Source organism: Vigna unguiculata, chromosome 10 (assembly GCF_037176805.1).
Source record: "Vigna unguiculata cultivar grain cowpea cultivar isolate G323 ecotype 2 chromosome 10, ASM3717680v1, whole genome shotgun sequence".
NCBI classification, from domain to species: domain Eukaryota; kingdom Viridiplantae; phylum Streptophyta; class Magnoliopsida; order Fabales; family Fabaceae; genus Vigna; species Vigna unguiculata.
In genome coordinates this window covers 16,631,032-16,641,031 of record NC_140801.1, presented here as the reverse complement: position 1 = coordinate 16,641,031, position 10,000 = coordinate 16,631,032, and positions in this window count along the sequence as shown.

Here is a 10,000-nt window from a genome sequence, read left to right as displayed (position 1 = left end):
TTTTTTACAAAACTCCCCACCAAGCCATTAGCTATGCCGTGGTACACTGACCAACTTGGCCAAGTGCAAAACCCACCGAACTCAAAACTTTCGTGCACCAAGACTTTCATGGTATTCATTTGGGGGAATTTGGAGGCCAATCCAACCTTCACATCTAAACAATATCAAGAACCTCCCCACAAAATTTCGTTCAGTTTGGCCAAGGTCTGAAATTTGACAAATTTTGGCACCAAGCTATCTAGTTGCGGTGCACCTACTCTATTTAGCAATACGGGATGTCCCTTTTTTTTACTATAAATATTTGGTTGAGTAGAGCGAGTCGTAAAGAAGAATTTATTTTCCTATTTTCTTAGTTTCTATCGAATCTTTTTTTCGGGATGTTGAGGATATATAGCCCAGTCCGAAAAAAAGATTCGATAGAAACTAAGAAAATAAACAAATCTATTCATCGAGAAAAAGGAGAGAGAAGGATTCGAACCCTCGATAATTCTTTGTTTCAAACTATACCGGTTTTCAAGACCGGGGCTACCAAAAGCTAATATATATATTTTTTTATCTTTATTCCACTGAGTAGACCATGAGTATTTGAATTGATACCCTTTTATCGACCCATAGGAAAGATATTCAATGTGAATTTATTGGTTTAGTTTTCTATCGGTATGTATATAGGTACAAAATCCAGCATGCCTTTTTGTGAAGTAAAAAAACTATCCTCGATCCAAGCCTCAAAAGGGTTGATAATAAACAAAATCAATGAATTCATGATAAAACCCTTCTGCGTTTTTCCATTTACAAATTTTTTTTTCAATGAATATTAAGAAAGGCATCCAGGGGTTGAGGGATCAAATGGTAAAGTTCTTTTGTTGGTAAATTGGAGGATTAGAAACATGACTATTGCTTTCCAATTAGCTGTTTTTGCATTAATTGCTATTTCATTTATTTTATTGATTAGTGTACCTGTTGTATTTGCTTCTCCTGAAGGTTGGTCAAATAACAAAAATGTTCTATTTTCCGGTACATCATTATGGATTGGATTAGTGTTTCTAGTGGGTATTCTTAATTTTCTCATTTCTTGAAGTTCTTTTTATTCTAGATTAAAAATGAAATGACCCCTCCCTCAGAATTCTTTCGGATTGTCAGCCATAAAGGGAATAGATCAGTTCCTAAAAAAAAAAAAGAAAACTATAACACATTACATTCTAAGGGGGAGTAAACTTCTTCTATTGGAAAAATCTTATATCTTATACTTATATGGTGGTACATTGTGAAACTAAAAGAAATAAAATAGAAAAAATGAACTATAAAAATTTGAATTTCATTTGAATATTCTATTCATATTAATATGATATGAATAGAATATTCAAATGAAATACTATAAATCTATTTATACGTCGTCTAGTATTTAATAATGTAGAATATCTATCTGTATCTCTATATAGATAAATATAATTTTTTATTAATAGGAACTTACTTTTTTAAGAAAAAAGTAAATCAAAATATTCGATAGAATGATAATTTCAATTCAATTATATAGATATATAGAAAAAAACCATATATAATAATAGAAATGTAATAATCGAAATGGGAATTCTTGATAAAAATGAATAGTAATAGAAAATATTTTATTTGGGAGACAATATCTATTATCTAAATTTCTTTTTCATTATCCCTAATAGAATATCAGGCCCATCTCTGTATAAATAGAATCGCATATCAAGTACAATGAAAACGCGGATATAGTCGAATGGTAAAATTTCTCTTTGCCAAGGAGAAGACGCGGGTTCGATTCCCGCTATCCGCCCTATGTATTTAATAGTCATAGTATGAAAAATGCCATAGAATTTACTGCGTATAATGCCCTTCTTCTTGAAACCTTGTTTTTTTATCAAATTCAAAAAGTTGCGGAGACGGGATTTGAACCCGTAACCTCAAGGTTATGAGCCTTGCGAGCTACCAAGTTGCTCTACTCCGCGATAAAGAAAAGAATTGATAACTAATGAACAAAAACAAAGATGGAATGCGTCCCTTTACCATATCTATATAAATAGAATAAACCATTTATACATAACGGTAAAGGGACCCTCCTATGATCGCTGATAATAAAATGAAAAAAATGAAGATAATTGGAAATCCTTACCAACTGGATCTTGTTGCACCCGGCAAGAAACATGCATGAACCATTTCCCGAAGTATGTGTCCAGATAATCCAAAGTCTCGATAATTAGCTCTCGGTCTTCCGGTCGAAAAACAACGTCGATGAAGACGTATAGGTGCACTATTACGCAGTAGTGATTCTAATTTTCCATGAATTTCCCATTTCTCACTTAACGACGGAACTTTGCTTATTTCTTTTTTTGAGGATCGGCGAATCAAATGATATTTCTGTTCCAATTTTTGTCTCTTCTTTTCCCTCTGAATAACACTTTTCCTTGCCATAATGGTTAATTTGCTATTAGCATCAATGATAGAAGTCGGATCCTAGATGTATAAGTGGCTTCTCTTCCCTATAGAAGGAAATGAGATTCTTGCCAGATATATATAATAAAGAATTCAATTAACCGAATTTGCCCGATGTAGAGGCAATTAAGAAGGCTGCATAAGTAAATATATAACCTACGGAAAAGTGGGCTAGTCCAACCAATCTTGCTTGCACAATGGAAAGAGCCACTGGTTTATCTCTCCATCGAATCAAATTAGCCAAAGGTGTACGTTCATGAGCCCATGCCAAAGTTTCAATCAATTCCTGCCAATATTCGCGCCAAGAAATTAAGAACATAAATCCAGTAGCCCAAACAAGATGTCCAAACAAGAACATCCATGCCCAGACTGATAAACTATTCATACCAAAAGGGTTATATCCATTGATAAGTTGTGAAGAGTTCAACCATAGATAATCTCTTAACCATCCCATCAAATAGGTAGAAGATTCATTAAACTGTGAAATATTACCCTGCCATAGTGTAATGTGTTTCCAATGCCAATAAAAAGTAACCCATCCAATGGTATTTAACATCCAGAAAACTGCCAAATAAAATGCGTCCCAAGCGGAAATATCACAAGTTTCGCCTCGTCCCGGGCCATCACAAGGAAAACTATAACCAAAATCTTTTTTATCAGGCATTAACTTAGAACCACGCGCATCCAAAGCACCTTTTACTAAAATCAAAGTAGTTGTATGTAAACCAAGAGCAATAGCATGATGAACCAAGAAGTCTCCAGGCCCTATTGTTAAGAATAGAGAATTACTATTCTCATTTACAGCATTTAACCAACCAGGCAACCATATGCTTCGTCCCGCATTGAACGCCGGACTGTTCGTTGAAGATAAAAGTATATCGAACCCATAGGAAGTTTTACCATGAGCAGATTGTATCCATTGGGCAAATATAGGTTCAATCAAAATTTGTTTCTCCGGAGTACCAAAAGCAAGCATGACATCGTTATGGACATAAAGTCCCAGAGTATGGAACCCCAGAAAGAGGCTAGCCCAACTTAAGTGGGATATGATAGCTTCTTTATGGTCTAACATTCTTGCCAAGACATTATCTTGATTCTGCTCTGGATTATAATCTCTAATAAAAAAGATAGCTCCATGAGCAAAAGCCCCTGTCATAATGAAGCCTGCTATATATTGATGATGAGTAGTAAAGTCTTGCGCTATAAACGCATAAGCAGGTAAAGAGTACATGTGTTGTGCTACCAAGGAAGTAATAACCCCTAAAGAGGCTAGAGCAAGACCTAATTGAAAATGAATTGAATTATTGATTGTATCATAAAGACCCTTATGCCCACGCCCCAATCTACCCCCCGGAGGAGTATGTGCTTCTAAAAGATCTTTAATACTGTGACCAATCCCGAAATTAGTTCTATACATATGGCCAGCAACTAGAAAAATAAACGCAATAGCCAAATGATGGTGTGCAATATCAGTTAACCATAAACTTTGAGTTTGCGGATGAAATCCTCCGAGAAGTGTTAGAATAGCAGTTCCTGCTCCTTGAGGGGTACCAAATATATGATTATTGGAATCTGGGTTTTGAGCATAAAGATTCCACTGACCTGTAAAAAATGGACCTAATCCCTTGGGGTGCGGCAAGATATCTAATAAATTGTTCCATCGAACGGATTCCCCCCTGGACCCCGGAATAGCAACATGAACTAAATGCCCTGTCCAAGCCAAGGAACTTACTCCGAATAGTCCTGACAAATGATGATTGAGGCGGGATTCGGCATTTTTAAACCACGAAACACTCGGTTTCCATTTTGGTTGTAGGTGTAACCAACCTGCTATTAAAGATATAATAGAAAGTATTAATAGAAAAATAGCTCCAGTATAAAGATCCCCATTAGTACGTAAACCGATTGTATACCACCACTGATAAACACCAGAATAGGCTATATTAACAGGACCTAGAGCACCCCCTCGAGTAAAAGCTTCTACAGCTGGTTGACCAAAATGAGGATCCCAAATTGCATGAGCAATAGGTCTTACATGTAAAGGATCTTGTACCCATGTCTCAAAATTACCTTGCCAAGCTACATGAAAGAGATTCCCGGAAGTCCACAGAAAAATGATTGCTAATTGCCCGAAATGAGAAGCAAAAATATTTTGATAAAAGCGTTCCTCAGTAATATCATCATGACTTTCGAAGTCATGTGCGGTAGCAATACCAAACCAAATACGACGAGTAGTGGGGTCTTGAGCTAAGCCTTGACTAAAGCTTGGAAATCTTAATGCCATAATGATTTTCAAATCCTCCTAGCTATTATCCTACTGCAATAATTCTTGCTAAGAAGAATGCCCATGTTGTGGCAATTCCACCTAGAAGGTAATGTGTTACTCCTACAGCACGTCCTTGTACAATGCTCAAGGCTCTGGGCTGAGTAGCAGGAGCAACTTTTAATTTATTATGAGCCCAAACAATGGATTCAATAAGTTCTTGCCAATAACCACGCCCGCTGAATAGAAACATTAAACTAAAAGCCCATACAAAATGTGCACCCAAGAAAAAAAGACCATATGCAGATAATGAAGAACCATAAGACTGAATTACCTGGGATGCCTGCGCCCATAAGAAATCACGAAGCCACCCATTAATGGTAATGGAACTCTGCGCAAAATTTCCTCCTGTGATATGAGTTACTATCCCTTGATCACTTATACTACCCCAAACATCTGACTGCATTTTCCAACTAAAATGGAATATAACTACGGAAATTGAATTGTACATCCAAAATAGTCCTAAGAAGACATGATCCCAAGCGGATACTTGGCATGTCCCCCCTCTTCCAGGTCCATCACAAGGGAAACGAAAACCTAGATTTGCTTTATCCGGTATCAATCGTGAACTACGAGCAAATAGAACACCCTTTAAGAGTATCAATACTGTTACATGAATTGTAAATGCATGAATATGATGGACCAAAAAATCCGCAGTTCCTAAAGGAATAGGTAACAAAGCAACTTTACCGCCCACTGCTACTAAATTTTCACCTCCCCAAGTCAAACTGGTACTTGTTGCTGCACCTGGGGCTGTTGTGCCAGGTGCTAAAGCGTGGGTATTTTGTGTCCATTGAGCAAAGATCGACTGTAATTGTATAGCAGTATCTGAAAACATATCTTGAGGGCGCCCTAATGCGCTCATGGTATCATTATGAATATACAAACCAAAACTATGAAAACCTAAAAAGATACATACCCAGTTAAGATGTGATATGATTGAATCACGATGTCTAAGGACACGATCTAATAGATCGTTGTATCGAATAGTCGGATCATAATCTCTTACCATAAAAATCGCTGCATGCGCAGCAGCACCGACTATGAGAAATCCACCAATCCACATGTGATGTGTAAACAATGACAGTTGTGTACCATAGTCAGTAGCTAGGTATGGATAAGGAGGCATAGAATACATATGGTGAGCTACAATAATGGTCAAAGAGCCTAACATAGCTAGATTAATAGATAATTGAGCATGCCATGACGTTGTTAGAATCTCATATATACCTTTATGACCCTGGCCTGTAAATGGACCTTTATGTGCCTCTAAAATGTCTTTTATATTGTGACCAATACCCCAGTTGGTCCTATACATGTGACCCGCTATCAAGAAAAGAATTGCAATAGCTAAATGATGGTGTATAATATCGGTCAGCCATAAACCTCCAGTTACTGGATCTAATCCTCCACGAAAAGTAAGAAATTCTCCGTATTTTGACCAATTCAAGGTAAAAAATGGGGTTGCTCCCTCGGAAAAACTCGGATAAAGTTGAGCCAAAAGATCCCGATTTAGGATAAATTCATGAGGAAGTGGTATCTCTTTGGGATCTACTGCAGCATTTAGAAATTGGTTAATCGGTAAAGATACATGTATTTGATGTCCTGCCCAAGAAAGAGACCCCAACCCTAGGAGCCCTGTCAAATGGTGATTCAACATAGATTCTACATCTTGGAACCAAGCCAATTTTGGAGCAGCTTTGTGATAATGAAACCAACCAGCAAAAAGCATTAAGGCTGCAAAGACCAATGCACCAATTGCAGTACAATAGAGTTGTAATTCATTAGTTATTCCAGATGCTCTCCAAATCTGAAAAAAACCAGAGGTTATTTGTATTCCTCGGAACCCCCCCCCCATACATCACCATTCAATATTTCTTGACCCACTATTGGCCAACCACCTGAGCACTAGGCCTAATGTGAGTAGGATCACTTAACCATGCCTCATAATTGGAAAAACGAGCACCATGAAAATACATGCCACTCAGCCAAAGAAAGATGATAGAGAGTTGGCCGAAATGCGCACTAAAAACTTTTCGGGAAATCTCCTCTAAATCATTAGTATGGCTATCAAAATCATGAGCGTCAGCATGTAGGTTCCAGATCCAAGTAGTAGTATCTGGTCCCTTAGCTATTGTTCTTGAGAAATGACCAGGTTTTGCCCATTCCTCAAAAGAAGTTTTTATAGGATCCCTATCTACCAAAATTTTAACTTCTGGTTCCGGTGAACGAATAATCATTGAGTCCTCCTCTTTCCAGACAACACATACAAAGAGACCTGCCAACATAAAACAGAATTAGTGAACTTATTAGAGATGTTTCTATTGAGTTTTGTTCTCTCCTATCTCTCATGTATTGGATATCTTAGTAAATTTCATTTCTTTAGTTTTTCACTAGAACAATTATGATCTCGAAGTCAATTCGGGGTAAGTGTTCGAATCTATTATGACATAAGAGTGAGGCGCTCAACGGACCTATTTTAATCTTCTAAGACCTTTTTGGGAACTCTGAATGGAAGTTCAATAATTTTTCGTGCAGCCTAATCAAATGTATTCAGATTTTATTCTAATTCTATTCCTTAGATTTTATTTTTTTTTTTAGATAAAGTATAAGTATGTACTCTATTTCAAATTGAGCAGGCATTAGCATTCATTATTAGGCAATATACCTATATTTTATTTCTTTTTTTGAAGGTCTCTTTTCTTAATTTGATTGAATATTAGTTTAAATAACAGAAAAAAGGAGAAAATTATCTACTGTATCCACATCTCGTTTATTTCTATGAAATACTAGACAAAATCGAACAAAATTAGAAGGGATATATTTAAATTATGTGATTGGTCGTTCCTATAGAAATGATTTTTGAATTTGATAGGGACAAGAAACAAGAATTTATAACAATATACATTTATCTATCTATATAAAGATATAGATAGATAAATATATAAGAAAAAAAAGAAACAGAGTGTTCTTATTCAAAACGCCCTGTGATCTCCAACCAATTCTGTGCTGCAATATAATTACCAAGGGTGAGAGCTATAGCTTGTTTCCAATATTCAGCGGCTTGATTAAACCAAGACTCCGCAACTTCTGAGTCTCCCTGCCGAATGGCCTGTTCTCCTCGGTCGAAATAGGTGAGTCAATTCCTTTCCTTAGAACCGTACTTGAGAATTTCCTGACTCATATGGCTCAGTAGTCAATTCTTTTTTTGTTCTATTATCTTGAAGTTAACTAAAAGAAAAAAAGAAATGATTAATGAGTTTCAAACTTTCATTTTTTCTAATAAATAAAGAATTTCAAAGAATTTCATCTTTTTTTTTAGTTTTATCTTTTCTCCTACCTTCAGAAAAGGGAATAAAGCATTGGCATTAACGCCCTAATTCTAATTTTCTGAAAGGTAACTATCTCGATTTTATATATCATATACAAAAATATATGATAGATTCATTTCTATAGAATCTTGGTAAAAGTTTTTTCTTTCTTATCTTATAAGTTCTTATAAGTAAAGAGAAAATACTTTCTATCTTTGGGATTTGATACTACACCGCTGCTCAAAATACCAGGGGATCCTTTTTATTACATAAGTGGATTCCTGACTTCTTTATTTATCATGAGATAAGGAAGCAGTTTTTATTATATCGATTGAAAACCGTGTTAATTGATCCTTACGATGCTTCCTTTATCAATTAGATCTTTTATCCATAGAAAAAGAGGGTATCTAGACATATCGATTTCTTCATATTTTTACTTCTATGAAGTTTCTTTGCTACAGCTGATAAAAATCGTTGTTTTGAACGATATATATATGTAGAAAGCCTTTCTTATTTATAATTATTTATATTTCTATATTTCTTATATTAAAATTTGTGGATTTGCTTGTTCTTTTCTTTTTTCTTTCTATAGTGGAGATAGTCGCACGTAATGACAGATCACGGCCATATTATTAAAAGCTTGGGGTAAAAATGGGTTTCGTTCGAGCGCCCGAAAATAATATTCCAAAGCTTTAGTATGTTCTCCGTTACTTGTGTGAATAAGGCCTATGTTATAAAGTATATAACTTCAATCATAGGGATCAATTTCCAGTCGCATAGCCTCATAATAATTCTGTAAAGCTTCTGCATAATTTCCTTCAAATTGAGCTGACATCCGTTACGGTCGTCATTCGGTTCAAAGAATCTCCGCTCCAGAACTGTACGTGAGATTTTCATCTCATACAGCTCCCCCCTTATATGTGTAATGAGAAAAATCCATCAAATCAAAAAATATTCCAGTATTCTCATTCTCAACTGAACAGAGCTAGTGTTTTTACAATAAATCTCTAGCCAACCTTCCTGTCAAAAATTATTTCTTAACATTAAGTATGTAGGTACTTGATAAAAAAAAATAAGAACTTCAACAATTTCTTTGTCCTCTACGCTGCTTAATTTCCTGGAATTAGTCACCTCAATAATCTTCGATGGTTCTATGGGTATCCAAAATATGAACGAGATGGATATTTATTGTCCCAACCATTTCTGTTAGTCCCAATCTCGATAAGCCATGGATATAGATAGATACAAAGTTTTCGTGTCCTTGATTCCCAAGTGTAGTGCTTCTTTCCCAATGTTGCCTATCAGTACTAGTAATTTGGGGTTGACCTAACCCCATAAGTATAGGTATAACCTTTCGCTTAATACTAGAAACCTAAAATTCAAGCATATAAGGCTTCATTAATCGAGGATACACGACAGAAGGAATTAATCCTTTTATTTACAAATTTCACCTTCAACACGCGTGGGGTTTTTCCATTCCATTTTTTTTGACCGAAATCGGTCAAAAAAATGGAATCAAATCACACCATCTCTGTAATAAGTGAATGCCCTTTTTTCTCCTGAAGTTGTCGGAATTATTCGTAATAAGATATTGGCTACAATTGAAAAGGTCTTATCAATAAAATTTTCATTTATCCGAGATCTAGGCATAGGTAGAAATCCATTCTATAATTTAATTAATCATGGTGTGAGAAATCAATCCCAAAAATAAAGGAATTGTATAATTATAATACAGTGCGAAATAACGTAAAAATGAACTCATCAATCAAATTTGTTTATCCTAAGACCTTGTAGGAGGTTTTTTTTTAATTTTACTTTGTATTTTTATAGTTTGAATAGGTTTTATGCATTTATGAAAAATAGGATTGATTCACTATTCAACATTCAACCGGTTTCTGGGCATCATTAT